This window comes from Pinus tabuliformis, chromosome 4_2, assembly GCF_031772625.1.
Source record: "Pinus tabuliformis cultivar Carrire ecotype Pingquan chromosome 4_2, CPIR1, whole genome shotgun sequence".
In the NCBI taxonomy this organism is placed as follows: domain Eukaryota; kingdom Viridiplantae; phylum Streptophyta; class Pinopsida; order Pinales; family Pinaceae; genus Pinus; species Pinus tabuliformis.
Window position 1 is genome coordinate 1168784427 of NC_142304.1, and position 23316 is coordinate 1168807742.

The following is a 23316-nucleotide window of genomic DNA, read 5'->3' on the forward strand; positions in this document are numbered from 1 at the left end:
TATTGTAGAATATAAGCACAGAAAACACATAAAACAAGAGAGACATAGATTTACATGGTTCACCCAATTTGGGCTATGTCCACAAAGAAACAACCAGTCCTTCCTTTTATATTATCCAACAAAATGAAGAGATACAACCTACAGCAGATCCGATATAATTCCCTCTTTTCTCTCACACAATACCCTCTATATTTCTCACTCAGAATACAGATCTACATAGAACAATACAATTTCCTCATATACAGTGAGAGGTTGCATTATAGGGAAAAAAAAACCCTAAATTAAACATAACTTCTACCATCAAATCTTCGCTTAATGAATGGCCTAACTTGACTACCAAATTAAAACATTTTACGAGGAAATTTTACATCTATTTTTAGCTTTGGGGGCATTGCCCCCGATCCCCCATTAGGGGGGGCCTCCAAATAATCATCATCCCCCCCAGACCACCCTGGCAGTGGACATTTTATAGGCGGCATTGCCGTCACATTACGAACTGGGGTCCAATACGGCCATACCTCTGAATAAAGAAGATAATCAGGCTCCACACCCAACATAATGTTCACTCTTTGCATCATTTGATTCACTACTCTGACTAAGTTATCAATCTTATGATCCACAGTAGACGTAGAAGGTTATTCTTTTATGGTAACTCTACGCTCAGACTTCAGTTTGGCCTTTTTAGCCAGGATGTTAGATTCAGCTTTAATTTCATTTTCTTGCATTTCTTCCAAAGTTGCAGGGTCTCTCTCTCTAAGTTGATATTCCATATCTACATCGAAACCATCTGGAAAATCAATCAGAGCTAGACCAGGGGAAGGTTTGATGTCTTGTGGAATGGCATTGCAAACAGTATTAAACCTTTCACAATATTCTTCCACACTTTCATTTGGCTTTTTTTTAGTCTTTTATATTCATTTAGGAGTTGAAGTGGATTCTTCTTGATCTCCCACCTAGCTAAAAAATTTTGATGGAAAGCATCAAGGTTGGCTATACTTCCTGCAGGTAAACCCCTAAACCATTTCTTGACATCACCTACTAAACTTTGGGCAAACAATCTCATTTTTACATCAACTTCAACTACTTCTTAAACGTCAAACACATCATTCATCCTATCTGCATGCTGCTGAGCAGTATAAGCATTAGAGTTATCAAAGATCACAATTTTTTATTGATAATCTCCAGGCATAGCATTTAGCTGGGCTAGCAACACCAAAGGTGCATAGCTTCCTACCATAACTGTTCTGGAATATTGACTTGAATATGGACCTAATTTAGGTGTAGTTTTGATAACTATAGGGATAGCGTTATCGGGAAAACTATTGTCTATTCAGAACTGTTAGTCCCACTATAACGGGTAGCTATCTTAGAAACAAACAAACTAAAGTTACTTGTGTTTTCCTTTACGAGAGATATATGAGAAAGAAGAAAAGAGTACCAACCTCAGTCATTCGCTTGGCTCCTTGCTTTCTTCCTTTCCCCTTTGACAGAATCTCGCCACTCCTTCCTTATGTTAGCACAAAATCAGGTACTGAAGGCTGTCAATCAGCAAGTCTCTGTGTAACTGTTTCAAACCAAGCTTTTAACTAAGGCTTAGCCTCCTTAGTCTGAGAGGGCTCTCTCATAGGTTATTGATATTGAACAAGATGGCTAACTCTTACAAGACACATGAAAAATGTACTGGCTGGACAGAATTGCTTCCCATTGGGCTTATGGAGTCACTAATATCTCAGTAAACAATAACACTATCCTTTCATAGAAATCAGGGCACTTTACATCTAATGTTCAAACATAACTTACATGAAACACAGTTTGCCTAGGCATACAGGAAGTCAGAGCATGATTCATGAGTTCTGAGTGATTATGCATTAATCAAACTGTAAAAGAACATTAAAGAGAATAAATCATCATACATTTGAACAGTAAGATCTATTGTGAATCCTGAGAAGAAACAACAGTCATTTGCATTACTGAAATCTGCTATACATAAACCAAAACAGTCTTCTCCAAAAACATCCAACCCCTATTACATCAAAGTCTGATCTATATATAGAGATACAACCTACACCACTATGAGCTTCCTCCTCTAGCATGAGGGGAGCTCGAAGACTATTACTAATTACCCCTATCTACCAATTAACTAATTCATTAAATACATTAAGTGCTGACTGTAATTACAAAGAGTGCTAATTAAACTACATATCTAATTCTATCTTCCTCGTATCATGATCCTTCTTTGCTCTTGGACACCTGTCTCTTTTCAGTTTGGCCGAGATGGCATGAGATGGCATAAGATGGGCAATTAATGTCCCATGCTGGCTTTGAATACTGAAGGCTTTGATCTGTTCTGTATTGGCTGAAAATATCCCTAAATTTTCGGTTCTGGTCCCCCGTCACTGAGTATGCAGCAGTGGATACTTTAATTCTTTAATAACCCAAGAGAATAGGGTAACACCATGCTCCTGATATGCTGGAGGCTTCCTTGGTAGACAGGTGTGCCAACCAAAACTTTTCGTATGCAGCTCTTCTCCAAACCCTAATCACCGAGAATAAAGTGGCTTTATAACCAAAAATCTTAAACTTAGGTTAAAAGATTTCACCTTTTGTTAAAGGTACACCTGGCAAATGTTGAATGGTTGTAGCAGCTTCCTTTGATCCCTTTCATGTCACTGAGGTGTTCCCTTTGCAAATTTCTGATTCTCCCATCAAACTGTTTGCCTGCGTTTTAAAAACAACACCTACAGCAGTTTCGCAGTTTCGTAGCGCGCTGCGAAACTGCGAAACTGTTTTAAACAATTTCAATTTCCCCTGAGATTTTAACTGCTCTGCCATCTTGCTTATCAATGCTCATAACATTCATGCTTGAAATTCTTGCAAATCCTGGAGCGGATGACATTATAGTTAAATGAAATTCATCAGCAGAAAAATCTCTAAACTAATGCATTTCATTCATTGTGCGGACGAGAGAGCTTTCCTAGGAGAAACCTTTTGTCAAATACTACCAGCTATTCAACATTTGATTCTGTGCATTGCCTGTAGATTGGAGGGCAATAGTCGGTCAACTAAAGTTACACTCGAAACCCTTTAACTTGCTACTTTTAGCAACTGTATTAAGTTCATTCAAAATGTATTCTTTTGCCTTGGGATTTTGGCACAATGCAGTAAAATCTCCAGTTTGTCCATTATCTGTGGCCCAACTTTCAAGTGCTCTTTGATTAGGTATAACAACAGCAACCAGACAAGATTCGAAGCTATTTCCGTAAACCCAAATCGAATCAATAGCAGAACACTGGCCATACACATTCTCGAGATTTTCCACTGCAACATATTCTCCTTGTGAAAGCTTAGATATATTTTTTTTTCTATCAATGATTTTTAGTGCTCCATTAGAGTGATTCCATCTGCCGTTAATGCAAATACCAGAGGCAGTCGGTCTAAGGAAATACAAAAATAAAACAAGAATAGCGGGAACCTTAGCTTCTTCGCTAAATGCCGGCACTCCATTTTGCTTTCCATTATTTCCAGCATCCATTAACTCTGAGACTCGATGGCGGCCAACCCTGAGCACTCCATATCGCCTTTTGGAATCTCGAAGCGATGAGTTTTCTGACCAAGGTTAAGCACCTGCAGTTTATCGCAATTTCCCCAATTGTCAGGCAGCGGATTGCTCAAGCCTACTCTTGGACGGCTTTTCCATAGCGTCTGCCCTTTGGAAGTGCTCTCCCTCTATTAGATGGTAAAACTGGACCAATAGGATCAGCTAACCTTTTTTCACCTCGCCTGGCTTCTCCTTGACCAATCTCTAAAGTCCTGTAATCCTCACATCAAATATCTCCTGAAGATATCACTTTGGATTTCTTTTCCCGAGCTCCACTGGGCACTTTTTTTCCTGCTGTTTCCAACAGTGTATGTACAGTGCGTGGTAGAACATGTGGAGGTAAAGAGGTTGTCACAGGTGTAGTTTTTTGCCTTTTACAAGTTGCTAAAACTGTAGGAACACGTTTCTGGAAAGAACATGCAGCGTTTTTTGTAAAATTATGTTGAGTAAAATTACCTTTTCGGTATTCCCTTATATGTCTCAGTACTTCATCTGCATTAACTTTCCCAAGAAGTTCCCTGTGGTCCATATCTGAAACTCTAAGTTCTTTCCTCAAATCAGAAATCAGTCCCTCTTTATCCCAAGAAAATGTATCAGATTGTCCAATGAAAGCCCGCAGAACAACACTGTATGCTTCTTGCTCCAACTGGTGAATCTGAGACTCCATGTCAAACTCAGCTCTCTCATTAAAAATTGATCCAACAAAAACTCTCCCAATCGACTTGGACACCACTTTTGACATCAAAGGAAACACCATAACCCACACCATCGTGACCAACATATCTAACGGGCCTGTATACTTGAATATCACATAACCTTCAACATCAATAATCCAGGTGCCGTGTTCACTGCGCAAATCAGTGAGGAAGAACAGATTGTCTTTGCATGTGATGCAGGCATGTCTTTCAGAAACCTGTGGGAATGAAATTGCTACTGATACATCTATTGAATCTGGAAGTGCAGTATTTTCAATATAAGAAGGCTTGCTCAGATGAATGGTTTGTGAAACGCTGTAGATCCTCTGGTCTGTGGATTGAAGATACCACTCTGCATTTAGGGCACGTTCTAGTGCATCATCATCTTCAAACCATCTTCCAAGCTGGTCACTTGCTTTCTCACTAAGCTTGCAACTCGGAACTCGTCCTTCAAGCTTTGAACTCTCTCCAGCTCTGCCTGGATGTGGTATCCGTAGTTTAGTCAAGAACGATAGTGGTCCAAGTCCAACACTCAGATAAGGCTTGTGAGTAGAGGCCATTATTGCTGCCATTTGTGCCAATGCATATATCACAGCAACTCGGAGTCTCCTTTTCATTTTCATATCTTTTAAAGGCAGCTGAGATGTCAATGGATTCTCCAGTTTCAGAAATCTGTTTCAAAGATTTCTCAAGCTCTAAAGCAAGCTGATAGCCATCCTCAATTGCCATTCAACCACCCTGACCCAAATTTGGCTGCATGGCATGAACAGAATCACCCAGTAGGGTAACGCGGCCTTTACTCCACGTCATAATCGGTATCCTATCATATATATCACGGCGTAGAATCCTTTCTTCTGGTGTTGCCGTGAGTGAATCCACAACTTTGTCACACCAATGTCCAAATAGCTTCAATAGTCTCTCTTTTCTTCCATTTGGAGGGTCAACACCTCCAGCTGGTTCATTGTAGAATGCATACCACTGCATCTTCCCACATCCAACATTAGAAGAAACGAAATACTGTTTGCGGCCCAGAAATACTTGATACCCCACAGTTTCAATGTCAGGAGGCACAAAATCTGCAATGCCAGTGTAACAGGTATATCCTGAGTACGTAGCTTCTTTTGGCCCAAAAAGCTTCTTGCGCACCAACCAAAAGATCACCTTCATAATGACGGCCATCCTCTAATGTTACCTTTAGATATTGCAGTTGCATATTGAACTAACAGCTGTTTAGAAGAGCTCCCTGTATGAACATTATCTTGCCGGTGACCAGTTGATGCATATGCTTCTTGTTGCAAAGAATTAATTTGTGAAACAGAACATGAATCAGAGATATTTGCAACACTGGGATAATCTATGCTTCCATTAGAATAATCCTTCAAGGTTGTGCTCTCCATCGGAGAATGCATAGGGGAATCCTCATACAGAAGATTTTCTATTGTGTCTGCCCATTCCCTGTGAGATTTTCACTGGATGCAGATTTCTGAAGGGAAGCAGAACTCTGTACAATAGGCATGCTAGGATATTGACCTCCACTAGATACCAGAACTTCGGCCAATGTAGCGGGATTATAGAGAAAACCTTGAAGATGAAAAACACAGCAGTATTATTTGTATATTGATGATAAGAACCAGCACTGTGACATGTCGAGCCAGATATTCCCACAGAACCCATAGGAGACAAAGGTGATATGGGTGAGCAATGGTTTCGGGCAAATCCCCAGTTTCGTAGCGCGCTACGAAACCACCAAAACATGTAGTGCTGCGAAACTGCTAAAAAGGATTCATGTGCTTATTTGCAGAAATTTGGCATTGAAATTTTGTCAGTGATAACACCTTACTTGTCCCACTTCAAAGAGCACCTGTAGAGTCAAAGCAGCATAATACCATAAAAGCATAGAGATCTATCATCGTAAAAAACATAGGATTAGATATATATTGACCATAAAAATGCATATATCAACACAATATTCAGAGATATACAAAAATATGGAGGAAAACTCAAATAGCTTTATTGATAGAAGTAGTAGAAGAGAGGATTACAACCACTTGGTCTGACCCAGTGCCATCCTCCAATCATGAAAGCCCTCTTCACCTCATACAAAGCAAGATCACCCAACAATGTCTTCAAAGAGAAACCAATAGCACTTCCTTGCAAATTACAAAATTCCAGCCTCTGGATCTCTTGGATGAGGGATCCATATATAGATGTTTACAAGAGAGTGAGTTAGCTTTTCGGATTTTGATTAGTGTCATTTCACTGATAGTTCTTGGTTCCACATGTAGATTTTAGATCTCTTACTCATCCCTGGGCGAACTCAGAGAGGCAAGTGTCAAATGAGCAGTTTCTGAAAGATTCTCAGGGTCTCCACCTAGCAAACTGCTTGTGCCATTTGTTTGCTCTCGCTCACCGCACCCTGCAGAAGGGCTTTCCAGTATGCATCACACTTTTTGCATGTGGCAGGTGAGATGCATCACACCTCTAGCGCTGGGCAGTCTATATGGTCCTGCTTTGACCAGTTTTGAGTAGTTTTTCATGGAGAACTTCTGGGAGATGATGTAATCAGCTGACCTTGCTCCTTTAGGGTATGAAACAACACTTTTAGGGACTTATAAGCCCTTGGTTTATGGACATGTATGATTGGGGTTGCAATGCCCAAATATGTCTATAACAGTTGCCCCCTAAAGCATGAGGTCGTAAATCCTTTTTGATGTCGGGTGAAATGCTTTATAATGAGGATCTGAGGTTTTTCGAATTGGAAGGTGACCTGTAATAAGATACAATACAATACATTATCTTCATAATATTTTTCATGATCTAGCTGAGGTGGGCATTCCCATGCTTAGCTTTGAGGTGGGCATTCCCATGCTTAGCTTTGATAAATTCATTTTCATGTACATAGGACAGACAACCATCTGTGTGCAGACTGATGATTCTGGTAGAGCCATCATCCCTTACTTTGGATGATTATCTATGCAGCAATGATGTACATTTGATGTCTTTATTTTCCTGAATATATCGCAGCCCGGATGGATGAAACTAGATCTGGGGTCTTCGAAACTCGTTCAATATTCACCTGAAGTACAAGTCGATCCATGTGGAAAGATGTTCTGATGTCGAACATAGAAGGACATCGCCTGATTACTAGCCAATGATGTAAGTTGTTAACAGGCGCGAGAGGAATCACCGATGATGATGATGACCCCCAAGGTACTACAGTACAATTTACGTGGTTTGAATACATGAGTCGACGTCGAACACCACGCAAAATCTTGCGATCGAAGGCCATTAGTGTAAACCTATCGCCGAAAGTGAGAAACTTGCCATTGAGGCATGCAAGCTTCAAAGTACTGAAAGGATTGTCCCTAGGTCGAATTCTTGGATAATGAGATGATGTTGACAAGAAGTGACGCATCGTAGGAGGGCATTAATGAATCCCACATCTTCGACACGGAATGGAGCAAATGATTTTGTGGAGGTGAAAACGGTCTGATGATATAAGGTTCAGGGTGGCGGTCATGAAAGAATGAAGCGTGAAGGTATTGTAGTGGATGAGACACAAGCTGGGTAGGTGAATTCTCTGAGCAACTTCTCTTGAACATATCGGTGACACTAAATGGATTGGTAGCGTTAACCCCAAAAATGGATGGTACAGTGGACCAATGGTAATAGGACCGGTGAACGGAATAACCCAACCCGAATCAATCATGGTGATGGAGTGAAAGTGTCATGTTCAAGAGCAACCCGCTACCAATAAAGTTTCTTCAAGTTTTCTTCCCAATTTTCCCCAGTCATTTCTGACTAGTACCTCTTTATTTTTGTCAAGCTTGAGGAGGATAACATATGCTTGTTCTTTATAATCTGAACTTGGACAAAGAAAGAATAAAAACTGTGGATTATCCGAGTTCAGATTATAAAAAACCAAACCACAGAAATCTGCAATCCATTATATGCTTGTTCTATAATTTGCCCTTCGGGCAAACCCGTCACTATGTTTTAATGAGCCTAGCGACAGTGAAACTTGCTCTTGCCTGAATGGATAAGTTTGTTGCTATTGCTTTAACGAGTTTAACGACAAGGATAACTCGGTTCTTTTCAATTTTAGAGAGTCTGAAAAGAGACGGAAAGGAGACTCCAACATTCCTTTTTCGTAATATAATCTCTTAAGTCTGAAAAAATATAAAACAATGCGAAAGGGATGACTTTTCAATAGTTTTAACGAGCCGAACAAGACAAATGCTCGATCTTTTTGTGTAATAATCCCTCAGGTCCAAAAATATTAAAATCTAGAGGAAGGATGGCACTTCCAATCACTTTAACGAGCTGGAGAGGCCAATTGCTCGACAATCTTTTCATATTTTACGAGTCAAATGAAAAGAGCTTAAAGGAGACTCGTTTTTTGAGGAACGAGTGATGTTTTTAGATAGCAGTTGGTTCCAGGTAATGTTTGGAACTTTTCAATCATGGCAGTGTAAAGAAGGTGGCTAATAGGATCACTCGTCGCAGTTGTTCCTCAAAAGGGGTAAACAATCAAATGGAGGCATATGATCGGCTAAAAAAGAGTGGAGGTGATGGTAAGAACACGACCAAGGCTCAAAAGCTGATAATAATTCGATCTCAATGGTTATTTACCGAAGGTGGGTTCATTTTTTAATGAGCTTAAACTCTGGTGGAACATATGCTCATTGCTAGGTTTATTTTTTAACGATCGTGAACTTTGCATAAAACTACTTGTGATAATGGTCATTGATATTCAATTCACCGTTGACACTAGGTTCTTTTGATGGCCATACTACCTGTTCAATTGGTCCATCAAGATGATTAGAAATGAGGACATATGCTTGAAAAATGAGTTAAAAAACCAATACCCTACTTAAATTTCGTGAAAGGTAACTTAAAAATAGTTTTTACCCCTCATTTTACCATTTCATTTGGAGTTGTGACTATTGGAGCTCTGGAGGTGTTTTCCCCCTTGATTTTCATCAGCTGATTCTGGGAGATTCTGTGGAGGATTTTCGGCACCATCTATACCAGGTAGGAGCTAAACTTAAGCGACCACTCACTGACCAGGGTGTTCGTGAACCACACTTAAAAAAAAAAACTAACGAGGATAATTGTAATAATGATTAGTTAATAATAATTAGTAGTTAGGTTGAAAATGCATGTCTAAATAGGACATGACTCTCCATGAAGAGACATTTTCTTGATATATAAGCAAGCCTCTTGTTCTTATTGTAAATCATTCTTATTCATTCATTTTAATATATAATATTTATATCATCAATGGATAACTCCATAGTCCAAATCTTCTGGAGTAATTAATCTGAAAAAGGAACTTTGTTCGCTTCAATATACTTGAATGTTATATTCAAATAACCCTGAAAATATTTAATAAAAGGTGTGTACAAATAAATCTATTATATAAAGAATAATACTCTTTTTTATGAAATGTATATATTTATGATAAAGATAAATATAAATTTGTATTTTTATTTATTTTTAATACTTCAATGTTATATTCAAATAACCCTGAAAATATTTAATAAAAATTGTGTACAAAGAAATTAAATCTATTAGATAAAGAATAATATTCTTTTTTAAGAAATGTATATATTTATGACAAAGATAAATATAAATTTTCATTTTTATTTATTTATTTATAATTTTGGATTAATAAAGATAATTTTAATCATAAGTGCTATATAGTAGCTGGTACCTCATTTTAATTTATATATAGCTAAATTCAAGTTAGAGTTAAGGTGTAGAACTAATCAATTTAGGTTGTACTAATTAGTAAATTAAAATATTTTTTATTTATATATAGCTAAATTCAAGTTAGAGTTAAGGTGTAGAACTAATCAATTTAGATTGTACTAATTAGTAAATTAAAATATTTTATTAATTATAATTGTGCATTGTAGACTAATTGACAATAACAACAATGTCTTAATTGCAGTGATAATGTTTTTTTGAGAAAATTGTCTAGAAAATATGTATAAAGTTTATTTGTAAAATATAGATAAATATTTTAATTTTTTATTTAAAATATTCAGTAAAATTATGTAATTTTTTTAATTTAATTTAATGGCTGTTTTTAATGTTTAAGGTTCTAATTGTCTTAATACCAATAATGCGTTTCTCGAAGAGTCATATGTAAATTTGATAAAATTTCCAAATAATGTGATTGTGGTATAGCCGATCTTCATTCTTAACTTTTTGCTCTCCATGAAAAGTATGAAAAGTTTTCTGTGGTTCAAATCCTTTGTCCATGAAACGCTGTGAGTTGGAATAAAAAATAGATTCCCTAAAGCATATGCGGAGAAAACGAAAGAAGGAGCGATTAGGTTGGTAAACAAAGACTTTGAGAGTTGAGTGGGGCAGAGGGGCGTTGTCTGTCTTCGTGTTTCTTACATCAGGTAAATTTTGTGAGCTCTTTAAGTATAGCCACCAGTTAGCATGGGATTAGTTAGCATGAGATTATTTTGTATGGGTAGATGTTTTAAATCAAATATTTAAATAAATTAAAAAATTAATTAATTTAATATTTTGTTAATTGTTTGGAGGTATTATTTACAAGTTTTATAATTTTTATTGTAAGAAGATATAAGTAATATGAATGTAAGTCACATTACAAATTTTAGTGTTTGAAATAGATTTACAAATAATTTTATTTATTAATTAAAAAAACTCAAGTGAGTTGTAATATGAATACAAGTCTCGGGTGACATGTCTGTTGTCGGTATTTAATGTGACAAATATTTTCTTTAACCAACCAAGACTGCCAAATATTTTCTTTGGCAAACAAAGACTTTGAGATTTGTCTGTATCACGCCGGGTGAGTTGTCTGTTGTCCGTATTTAATGTGCCGAGTATTTTCTTTAACCAACAAAGACTGCCAAATATTTTCTTTGGCAAACAAAGACTTTCAGATTTGTCTGTATCACGCCGGGTGAGTTGTCTGTATTTAATGTGCCGAACATTTTCTTTAACCAACAAAGACTGCCAAATATTTTCTTTGGCAAACAAAGACTTTGAGATCTGTCTGTATCACGCCGGGTGAGTTGTCTGTATTTAATGTGCTGAGTATTTTCTTTAATCAACAAAGACTGCCAAATATTTTCTTTGGCAAACAAAGACTTTGAGATCTGTCTGTATCACGCCGGGTGAGTTGTCTGTTGTCTGTATTTAATGTGCCCAATATTTTCTTTGGCAAATAAAGACTGCCAAATATTTTCTTCGGCAAACAAAGACTTTGAGATCTGTGTGTATCACGCCGGGTGAGTTGTCTGTATTTAATGTGCTGAGTATTTTCTTTAACGAACCAAGACTGCCAAATATTTTCTTTGGCAAACAAAGACTTTGAGATTTGTTTGTATCACGCCGGGTGAGTTGTCTGTTGTCCGTATTTAATGTGCCGAGTATTTTCTTTAACCAACAAAGACTGCCAAATATTTTCTTTGGCAAACAAAGACTTTGAGATTTGTTTGTATCACGCCGGGTGAGTTGTCTGTTGTCTGTATTTAATGTGCCCAATATTTTCTTTGGCAAATAAAGACTGCCAAATATTTTCTTCGGCAAACAAAGACTGAGAGATTTGTCTGTATCACGCCGGGTGAGTTGTCTGTATTTAATGTGCCAATTATTTTCTTTAACCCAACAAAGACGGCCAAATATTTCTTTGGCAAACAAAGACTTTGAGATTTGTCTGTATTTAACTTGCCAAATATTTTCTTGGGCAAACAAAGACTTAGAGAACTGTCTATATTTAACATGCCAAATATTTTCTTTGGCAAACAAAGACTTTGAGAGTTGAGTGGGCGAGAGGGACGTTGTTTGTTTTCAGAGAGGCTAACATCCTCTCCTCTCAACAATAGAGGATCGTTGTCCGTGTTCGCAAACTCCTCTCAGCCCTCCAATTCGTCCAATTTTAGATGTCATTGAAGACGACCCCTAAAGATTCTTCGCCGAACCTTGCTCAAACCGTCCAATTTTAGATGCCATTGAAGACTGTTCGCCCAACCCGCTCAACCGTCCAATTTTAATTTTAGATGTGATTGAAGAGGACGACCCGTAAACATTCTACATCTCGTGGAAGACCAGCAGCCACCATATTGTCGTAATACACACAAAATCCGCATCGCTTAGATGAGAAAATGGAGTTTTTCCATATTGCCGTAAATGGAGTTTCTTTGTCCACCTATTCAATAAAAGAAGACTTTTAAACAATGGTGCGATTAAGTTATTTAACAATTTCTACCGACTCAATCCTCCCATTCGTCCAATTTTAATTGTGATTAAAGACGACCCCTAAAGATTCTTCTCCCAATCCGCTCAACCGTCCAATTTTAGATGTTGTGATTGAAGATTCCTCCAAAGTTGTCATATCTGGTGGAAGACCATCACATTCTTTCGAGATGTGGTCCCTTAATGGTCCATTAATTAATGTGATCTTTTAATACGAATTTTGATAAAAAGTATTGGTTGCACAAGGCAATCTCTCCGCCTCTAACGTGAGTCTCTTTTAAACATTCAAGTCAATATCACCTAAACGTTAAATATCACATTATTTTAGATGATGTGATTGAAGACAACCCGTAAAGATTCTTCGCCCAACTCGCTCAAACGTCCAATTCGTCCAATTTTAGATGTGATTGAAGACGACCCGTAAAGATTCTTGGCCCAACCTTGCTCAAACCGTCCAATTTTAGATGCCATTGAAGACTGTTCGCCCAACCCGCTCAACCGTCCAATTTTAATTTTAATTTTAAATGAAGAGGACCCGTAAACATTCTTCCAAAGTTTTTCCCTGCGCCTTCTTCTCATCTGGGCGGCCCAAACTTCCAAAGTTTTTCCATCTCGTGGAAGACCAGCAGCCACCATATTGTCGTAATACACACAAAATCTGCGTCGCTTAGATGAGAAAATGGAGTCTTTCCATATGGTGGTAATACACACGACAAAAGGTCAAAAAAAAAAGCATATCTGTGTTGATTCCAGATACGTCAGAAAATGAAGTTTCTTTGTCCACCTATCCAATAAAAAGGAGACTATTTAGTTATTTAACAATTTCCTCGCGCCTTCTTCGCATCTCGGCGCCCTAAAGATGTGATTGAAGATGACCCCTAAACATTCCTCGCGCCTTTTTCGCATCTCGTGGAAGACCATCATGTTGTCGTAATACTTCGCATCTTCGCGCCATTCACATTAACGATCTTTTCCAGTTTAATTAATGATGATGTTTTAATACGAATTTTGATAAAAAGTATTGGTTGGAGAAGAGCGCACTACCATAATATTAATCAAAACGCAATCTCTCCGCCTCTGACTGACTAACGAGAGTCTCTTTTAAACATTCCACTCAATATCACCTAAACGTTAAATATCACACTTGGGTTAAAATAAATTTAAAAAAATTGATAAATAAATCGAAAAGTCCATAAAATTAGTTAAAACACTCTCGTTGCCGGTGACTAAAAACTAGAAAACTCTTCTTTAAAGCCAGTCAAGGACGTTTAAATATAAAATACGGTATTTAAAATAAAATAATTTTAAAAATCCGAACATTTCATAAATTAAATTAAAAATTTTAAATATAAAATACGGTATTTAAAATAAAATAATTTTAAAAATCCGAACATTTCATAAATTAAATTAAAAATTTCAAAATGATCTCCTTGGCATATTTTAGTAATGTTTATACATATATATTTTTTGGTATATTTTGAGAAATTTCAAAATGATCTCCTTGGCATATTTTAGTAATGTTTATACATATATATATATTTTTGGTATATTTTGAGTTTTAATCATTTTATTTAACTAAGATGGTAGAGGTTTAATTTTTATGAAATATTTTATAGTATTCTTAATTATAGACACAACTGAAATGTTGATCTTTCTTTTTAAAGTAGTTATACTCTTTTTCTCCCTTTTAATTAAATTAATTAATTAAAAAATTGACATTAAAACAAGTTTTATGTAAAATAAGTTATAGTTTTTTTGGGTATGTGATATTGATAAGCCATAATATTGTCACAAAAGCTACATTTACATATTAAGAATCTCTATAGTAAAATGAAGGCAAATATTTTGGATAAGAACCTTGTTCCATGTTTTTATAAATGTATAAATGTTTAACTTATATATATATATTGTGATCGGTGGAATTGATAACGTGCTGACACTCATACTCACGTGATACAGGCTCAATCCTCAACGACTGTTGCTTTAACCTCCAAGTGCAACTGCACCGCCCCCAAGCACATCGCACCAGTAAGATGAGGTTTGAACTTGTGACCTGCACAAAGGCATGAACGCCTTAATAGTACGCTCGATGGCCAACAAGTTTCACCCCTAGGGGAACTTATATATTAATTTAATAATAATAATAATAATAATAATAATAATAATAATAAAAGTTATAGCTTAATTAGTTTTTATGGTATTTTTAATTTTTAACGAGTTGAGATGTATAATGGAGTAAGTGTTTTGATGTTCATTATGGAATACAAATTGATGCTTATCTACATTTATCAACGATTTAATTTATATGACTACCCTAGTTTTGTAAAATTTCATATACCAACCTTTAAAGGTGTTAAATTTTCTAAGGGCAATATTATTCTTTACTTTAGATAATTGCATTATTTCATTTGCATATTAAATTCAACCCACAACATTATATCATTATTCAAATTTACATCATTATTCAACAACATATGCAATTATATAGAAAGAACAATATCATCATCAATGCAGTGAAACGTAAAGGAACAATAGGAGAAAAACATTCACACATAGAGACACCAGGATTTGTCAAAGACTAGGGCAAAACCCACTATAAGGAAAACCCCTTCAAATTCTCCTTCTTATTAGATTGTCATTAAATGATTCAACAAAAGAGAGTACAATGATCCATATCTTCATCCATAATCCTATCCACCAAAATCAACTAAACAACATCCATGAGATGAACCCAACAATGTTAATAATGAAAACCCTGATTCATAAGACTACAGTCAACTATTAATGTCTACAATCAACTGTCGAACTCTGCGATTAACTAATGAAATATTCGATCTACTATAAAATTCAAACCCTAGCTCCCAACCACATGCAGAGAGTGATGTGCATGCAGCTGAAACCCTTCAACCGCACAAATGAGCTTGTGTGCCCACGTTTGCGACCGAAATTTACCTAAGGCATGTCTACGTTTGGAAATCAAAACCCTAAACGCATGTGCAAGCTTTGGGCCTTGCAATCTTGGACATGTATGAAACAACCTCCGCGACCCATCTTGAGACCTGTGTGAGCCAAACCCAAAGAAATAAGAATGGTCACAACGATGATGTCCAAATGAGGGTCACTTGACTTGTATTTATATCCATCCATGGGTATCCAATTTCTCTTTTGGGTTGACCTATCCTTTTATTCACATGTGGCCTTCAATTCAAAAATACACTTTGCCTTGTCCAAATTAAGCAGTCCAATAGTCAAAATTGGGCCTCTTGAAAAGAGGAATTTAGTCCCATTGTTAGATTTTTTCACTGAGGTGCCAAATTAACACTCCATCTCAGCTAGGGAGAAATTCGAATCCTGTCACCATATCATGTCTTATCTCAAGTATCTCGTCATCAAATATCGTCATTGTTCATCTCAGTTCATCTCTGCTTATTCCTGCTTATCTCTTCATTCTCTTTGCTCGTACGTTGAACACCCTTGAATCTAAAAGAAAAATAATTTGACTTTGGAGGGAATCCCAAGCTACCACCCTCTATCCATCAAGGTTCCACTGCAACCACTCAAAATCACTGCCAGTTGGTAACCCAATGCTACCACCAAGGAAACATCAAAGAACATATCATCAGGGAGCCTTACTCAACTTGGAACCACATCAGGGAGCACATCTCAACCCGAAATCCAATGACAATGAGGAATGCCCTTTTGGACACTCTCACCTCATGTCCATGAGAGTGGGGAAAGTCCTATTATACACTCTCTCCCCATGTCATCTTGTTGAGCAATATGCGAGATACAGAGTACCAAGCAAGAATCAAAACCATCTCATGATCAATGGGCGAGATACCACTTGCTATATGAAGTAAGGATTACAACCATCATATTTCCTATCAATATTCCCAATAATGAAACTTAGTAGTCATGTGGTAGAACACTTTCAACATAACCATCTTCGATAACACACCTCCAAGCATTCTCTCAACTCGTTGGCAAGACATGGAGCGGTAATCCCAGCAAGCCCAACTTGTGGGTATGATGCAAAATGGGGTATACTCTACATAGACCAATATAGAGGAGCAACATATTTGACCCCATCAGTAACATATAGGGGTGACTACCTATTTTCCATAGATCCCTCGACTCTAGAGCCCTCCATCTCAATTCCTTACCTCGAGAGCTCAAACAAGGGGCAAGAGTTGGCCCAGTATCCTCGATTAGTCTTTATTTTTATAGATCAAAAAAATGTCGTTGTGCTCATATCTAGTATCAACTTAAACAACTCACTGGAGAGTTCAAGAATAATGTCTCAATAGCAATAGTCTATTTTTCATGCATGACATCAAATCAAATATTATATTAGAATAAATATATACACCATAAAAGGATACCTTATTCATCCTCCCTCTCACAAAGGCAACAACAACAAGCCTAATCTTGTCGTGTACCGCAACATTATCTCAATATATGAAGATATTTTAGTCCCAAACATATATGGGATTCTCTACCAATTGGATCCCACTCTTTATCATCGCAATGTATCAATTTCAGATCATTAACTTGTTCAAAATAAGTCTCCAAATATTTTCTTCAACCTACCTCATAGCTAGCCATGATAGCAACATTGAACTCAACCTCGGTTGTGCTTGAATGTTAGGGTCCAACCCTAACCCATTTATTTATGTAATAAACCCAAGTGGCCTTGTCAAAGTCATAGTTAGTTAGTTGAGTTAATAAATCCCATAAGCAATTTTCTGCATTAACAATAATTATAAGTGGTTGACTTGCATTATAGAAAAGGGACCACAATTAGTTATAAATGATCCATCGTTAATAAATAAAGTGGTTAAACTGTATTATGCAAGGGACCACTAGTAGTTAGGGTTTTGGGTGTCATAAAGCTATAAATAGTATCTATAATCCCTTCCTCCCACATCTACACAAGCAACTGGCCAACTGGGGTAAACATGTGATGAGATGCCATTATGATATAATCTGACCTCCTAAATCATGTTAAGGAAGTGGAACCAATGGAAACACACCATGTAGACATTCAACATCAGCATTAGGACCCTCAGTTACCAATCCAACCTTTCTTCCAAACAACCCCTGTGTCCCACTAAGCTTTTGAACCACTTGATCTCTGAACGTTCTCATTCTATGGACATGCAAGCGTCTAGGGACCTATGGACACTCTCACAGGCCTACAAGCCAATGTCTAGGGACTCTTTTGCACAATGATATGCCAACATCCTGGTGATTTGAGCCACTTTTTCAGGCCCAGAGCCCAGGTCACTACCCAAAATTGAATCACATCTTCAAAACTGTAAAATAACAAGGAAATCAAAGTATAAATGAAATCACTTGAATGAGACCTTGACTGGACCCATACTAGCCATGACAGGTATTTCCTCAAACATATCATGAATATGTAATCTACAAGTGTAAATAATAGATCTGAGCATAGGGGTCTCATACTTAGTTGAGAATCACTAAGTAGCATTGATGCCTCAACACATTAACTGTCCTTTCATCCATTAGCTCATAGATACATTGTCCATTCATTTAAAAGTAAAAACATGCCGAGATATAAGATACCGTCATAAAAGAACATACATAACCAGCATAATAGCAACAGAAATACCAATGAAATCATGGCCATATAGACCACATATAGTCCAGTATAATACTCATAGAAATACAAGGAGATATAACCTCATATTTTTTAGGGTCCTATGATTCATAAGATCAAATGATGATTGGATATTTTTTTTCATTATTTGAAATTGTAAAAAATATGTATATTCCAAGTGATTTCCAAAAAAAAAAAAAAAATGAAAAGAGGGAATATATATTAAAAATAAGAAAATGATAAAAGAACCCCACAGAAAAGAAAAAATCTGAAAGTGATGCCAATTGAAGTGTAGTTGATAGTACAATAGTTTTTGGAGAATAAATTCATGAAATTGTGTGCAGCTTGTTCAAAATGCCACAATACTTCCTCTTGCTTGAAACATACTGTTTAATCATGTTCAAGCAAATTTCAATTTATGTTAATTAGTAGAATGAATAACTTATCCAAACAATGTAATCTTGGCTAAGAGTAGATTAAGTAGATTAGGTGAATAAATTAATCCAACTATGTAATCTGGATTAATGTAATAGCTAGATTAGCTTAGGGGAAAATGGAAATTATCTTAAGGAAGGCTATATGTAATAGTGTGATTTGTCCAAAGTTTCGACCTTATTGTATAAAAATATACGCATGACATGAAATTTTGTGTCACTGGCGTTAAACCTTACGCTTTTCCCCACTCTCGATCATGACCACTCTTCATCTGATGGCTCCCAAGCATCCCCCTCCCCCCCCATCCATGTTTCCCTTTAGCGGCGAAGGGGGAGCGGGTCCGAAAAGTGGTTTCCTTCCTACCGGTCCCACCCCTATGTGTCACTACCATGGCATTTCGTACCCCCCCTCTTAATAACATATACAACTCCCACCCCCCTCCGAAATTGGGTTTTCGCCACTCCTGCCATAATCCACACTCCCGGTTATGTCACCCTTCACTTTTGCTCGACCTCCATTCCCCTACTGACACATATCTCCTTCCCACCAATGGTCTTGCGCCTCCTTCCATCTACCATTGGTCGCCACGTCAGTTAAACATTGCGCCCTCCATTCGCCACTTCCACTAATTGTGATTTTCCATTGCAGAGTAAATTTTCCTCCCAAACAACCATTCAGGAAAATATTCCTACTCCTATGGGAACTAATAAATCCTCACTCCCACCCTCAATTACACTCTTTCATCACTCTCCTACTCTCACTATGCTATCAATCCTCTATTTCTGCTTGCCTATCAACTGTTGCTGGAAGAGTAATTCATTGCAAGCTCCTTTTCTCGCGAAATTAATAGCCATCCTCTACAAGTTTTCCCTGTTATTGTAGGTTTTAACCCCGTACAGAAATTACCTGCATACGAATTCTAAAACACAGAAAATAAACAATGCGAGATCATAACGCATAAAACACATATACACAGAGATTTTCCCCTGGATCCCAAAACTGAGACTACTAGCTTGATTTTTCATTATGTTCCTTTCAATGTTACAATACATATTTATACATGCCGAAGCATCCAATACCATGGACCGAAAACCATCGCATCCAATACCATGGACCGAAAACCATCGCATCCAAAAAACATGTGCGAAAATCATGCACAAAACCATAGGTGGGTCTGCCGAACCTAACATAGGGTCCAAAACCAAAATTTTCCGGGGCGCTGCCCCAGACCCCATAAAGTGGGATTATGGGTGCCCTTCAAACCCCCTATTAACTACATGGAAAAAATATAACACAACCCAACATTCTCCCACTTGTTGTTTTCTTTCCATAGGGGGCCACAAGAGAGCTTAGTCATTTTCCCAGACCTGAAATGCCCATTGTCTCTCTACAACAAGAGAACTTCTCAGAGCTCATAGATTTTGTCAATGCATCTGCAATATTCTTCAAAGTGTCCACCTTTACCAGCAACACCTTTTTGTCTTCTATCATATCCCTCACAAAGTGATATTGAACATCAATGTGCTTTGTATTTGAATGATATGCAGGGTTCTTTGCTAAGAAAATTGCACTTTGGCTGTCGCAGTCTATCCTTATAGCTTCCTGTGCTAACCCCATACTTGAACACAATCTCTGCAACCAAACTGCTTCCTTGCTTGCATGAGTGGCTGCCATGTATTCTGCCTATGTAGTTGATAGTGCCACTACAGATTGTTTCTTACTCATCCAACTGACTGCACCTCCAAATAGGTTAAACACATACCCACTTGTAGATCTTCTTTGATCCAGATCTCCAGCCCAGTCTGCATCAACAAAGCCATGAATATGCAACACTCTATCCAATCCTAGTCTTCCTTGGTAGCACAGACCATAATCACTAGTGCCATGCAAATAACTGAAAACTCACTTCAATACTATCCAATACTCCTTTCCTGGTTTTGACATAAACTTGCTCAATACTCCCACTGCATGTGCAATGTCTGGTCTAGTACAGACCATTGCATACATTAGGCTACCGAATGCACTTTCATATGGAACATAGGACATGTCCTCTTCCTCTTCTTGTGTCTTGGGACATTGTTCAGCAGATAACCTCACACCTACAGGAATAGGAACCTTCACCGGTTTACTGTCCTGTATATTAAACCTCCGCAGTATCTTGACATAATTCCTCTGGTTTAACCAGAGCTTCCTCTTTTCCTGATCTCTTTTAATTTCCATGCCCAAAATATAGTTTGCAACACCAAGATCTTTCATGTCAAATTTGGAGGACAATTGGTGTTACAGGGAAAAGTGTCTATGCAGAACTGCTAATCCCACTAAGGGTGGTAGCTACCTTAGAAACAAACAAAGTAAAACTAATTTCGTTTTCCTTTATGAAAGATAGATGAGAAAAGAATAGAGGAGACCAACCCTCGTCTTGCGCTTGGTTCCTTGCTCGATTCCTCTCTCTTCTGATAGTCCTTTTCTACTTGTTTTCTTGTATACCCAGCTTCACAGAGTAACTGTAGAATCAAAGCAGCATAACACTATACGAGAACATGGATCTATTATCATAAACAATCTAGGATCATATGTAAATTGACCATACAAGTGCATAAAACATAAATCACACAAGAGTATGGAGGAAAACTTGAATAGCTTTATTGATAATCAAGAAAGAGCCAAGATAGTTACAACCAATTATTCTGACCCAGCATCATCTTCTCAGCAAGTGAGCCCCTCTTCACCTCATGAAAAGCTTAGATCACCCAACACTATGATGTTGCCTCAAGAAACTAACATCAATTCCTTACAAGATGCAAAATTCCAGCCTCTGGATCTCTGGGATGAGTGATCCATATATAGATGTCTGTAAGGGAGATGAGCCAGCTTGTGATTTGATTAGTGTCTTCCCTCTGATAGTTCTTGCTTCCACTTGGAGATTGATGATCTCTTACTCATCCCTGGTCGAATTCAGAGAGGCAAGTGTCACAGGAGAAGTTTTTGGAAGATTCCATGCTTCTCCACCTCGCGGCTTGACACTGCCATTTGTCCCTTCTCGCCCATCGCACCCCATAGAAGGGCTTTTTGAAATGCAACGCACCCACTGTGTGTATTTAGGTGAGATGCAACACACTTTGCCTATGGAGCAGGTGAAATGATCCAGTTTTGACCAGTTCTGAGTAGTTTTTCATGGAGAACTTCTGGGAGAAGCTGTAATCAGTTGACCTTGTTCATTTAGGGGTTGGAACAACACTTTTAGGGACTTAGGAGCCCTTGGTTTATGGAAATTTACGCTTGGCGTTGTAATGCCCAAAAATGTCTATAACAGTTGCCCCCTAAAGCATGAGGTTGTTAATCTTATTTGATGTCGGGTGAAATGCTTTATCATGAGGATCCGAAGTTCTTTCAAGCTGGAAGGAGACCTGTAATAAGATACAATACAATACATTATCTTCATAACATTTTCATGATCTAGCTGAGGCGGGCATTCCCATGCTCAACTTTATAAATTCATTTTCATGTACATAGGATAGACAATCGTCTGAGTGTAGACTGATGATTCTGGTAGAGCTATCATCCCTTAGATTGGATGATTATCTGTGCAGCAATGATGTACATTTGATGTCTTTATTTTCCTGAATATATATCACATCCCGGATGGATGAAACTAGATCTGGGGTCTTCAATCTCGTTTGATCTTCACTCAAAGTACAAGTCGATCCATGTGAGAGCTGTTCTGGAGTCGAACATGGAAAGACATCGCCTGATTACCAGCCAATGATGTAAGCTGTTAACAGGTGCGAGAGGAATCACCGATAATGATAATGATCCTCAAGGTACTGCAGTACAATTCACGTGGTGTGAATAAAGGACTTGGAGTCGAACACCACGCAAAATCTTTCAGTCGAAGGTCATTGATGTAAACCTGTCGTCGGAAGTGAGAAACTTGCCATTAAGGCATGCAAGCTTCAAAGTACTGAACGGGGTGTTCCTAGATCGACTTCTTGGATAATGAGTTGATGTCGACAAGAAGCGATCCGTCATAGGAGGGCCTTAATGAATCCCACATCAATGACATGGAACAGAGCAAATGATTTTAATGGAGGTGAAAACGATGTGGTGATATAAGGTTCAGGGTGGCGGTCATGAAAGAATGGAGTGTAAATGTATTGCAGCGGGTGAGACATAGGTGAATTCTCTGAGTGACTTCTCTTGAACATATCGGCGACACTGACATGATGGATTGGTAGCATTAACCCCAATGTGGATGGTGTGATGTGACCATGGTGATGTGACCGGTGAATGAAACAACCCAACCCGACTTGGATGCGGAGTGAAAGTGTCATGTTCAAGAGCGACTTGCTACCAGCAAAGTTTCTTCAAGTTTTCTTCCCAATTTTTCCCTAGTCATTGCTGACCAGTACCTCTTTATTTTTGTCAAGCTTGAGGAGGATAACATATGCTTATTCTATAATTTTCCCTTCGGGCAAACCCATCGCTATGTTTTAACGAGCCTAGCGATAGTGAAACTCGTTCTTGTCTGTTATGGACAAGTTTGTCGCTATTAGGTTTTAACGAATTTAACGACAAAGATAACTCGGTCCTTTTCAATTTTAGAGAGTCTAAAAAGGGACGTAAAGGAAACTCCAAAAATCCTTTTTCGTCATCTAATCCCTTAAGTCCAAAAAAGTATAAACCAATACAGAAGGGATGAATTTTCGATACTTTTAACGAGC

General features: G+C 37.7%; 2 pseudogenes; both read right to left on the minus strand.

Annotated features, from left to right (window-relative positions):
• Window positions 1-3058: 3058 nt before the first annotated feature.
• LOC149173822 (long chain acyl-CoA synthetase 4 pseudogene) lies at window positions 3059-3532 on the minus strand (annotated as a pseudogene).
• On the minus strand, window positions 3532-13173 carry LOC149173823 (zeaxanthin epoxidase, chloroplastic pseudogene; annotated as a pseudogene).
• Window positions 13174-23316: the final 10143 nt, after the last annotated feature.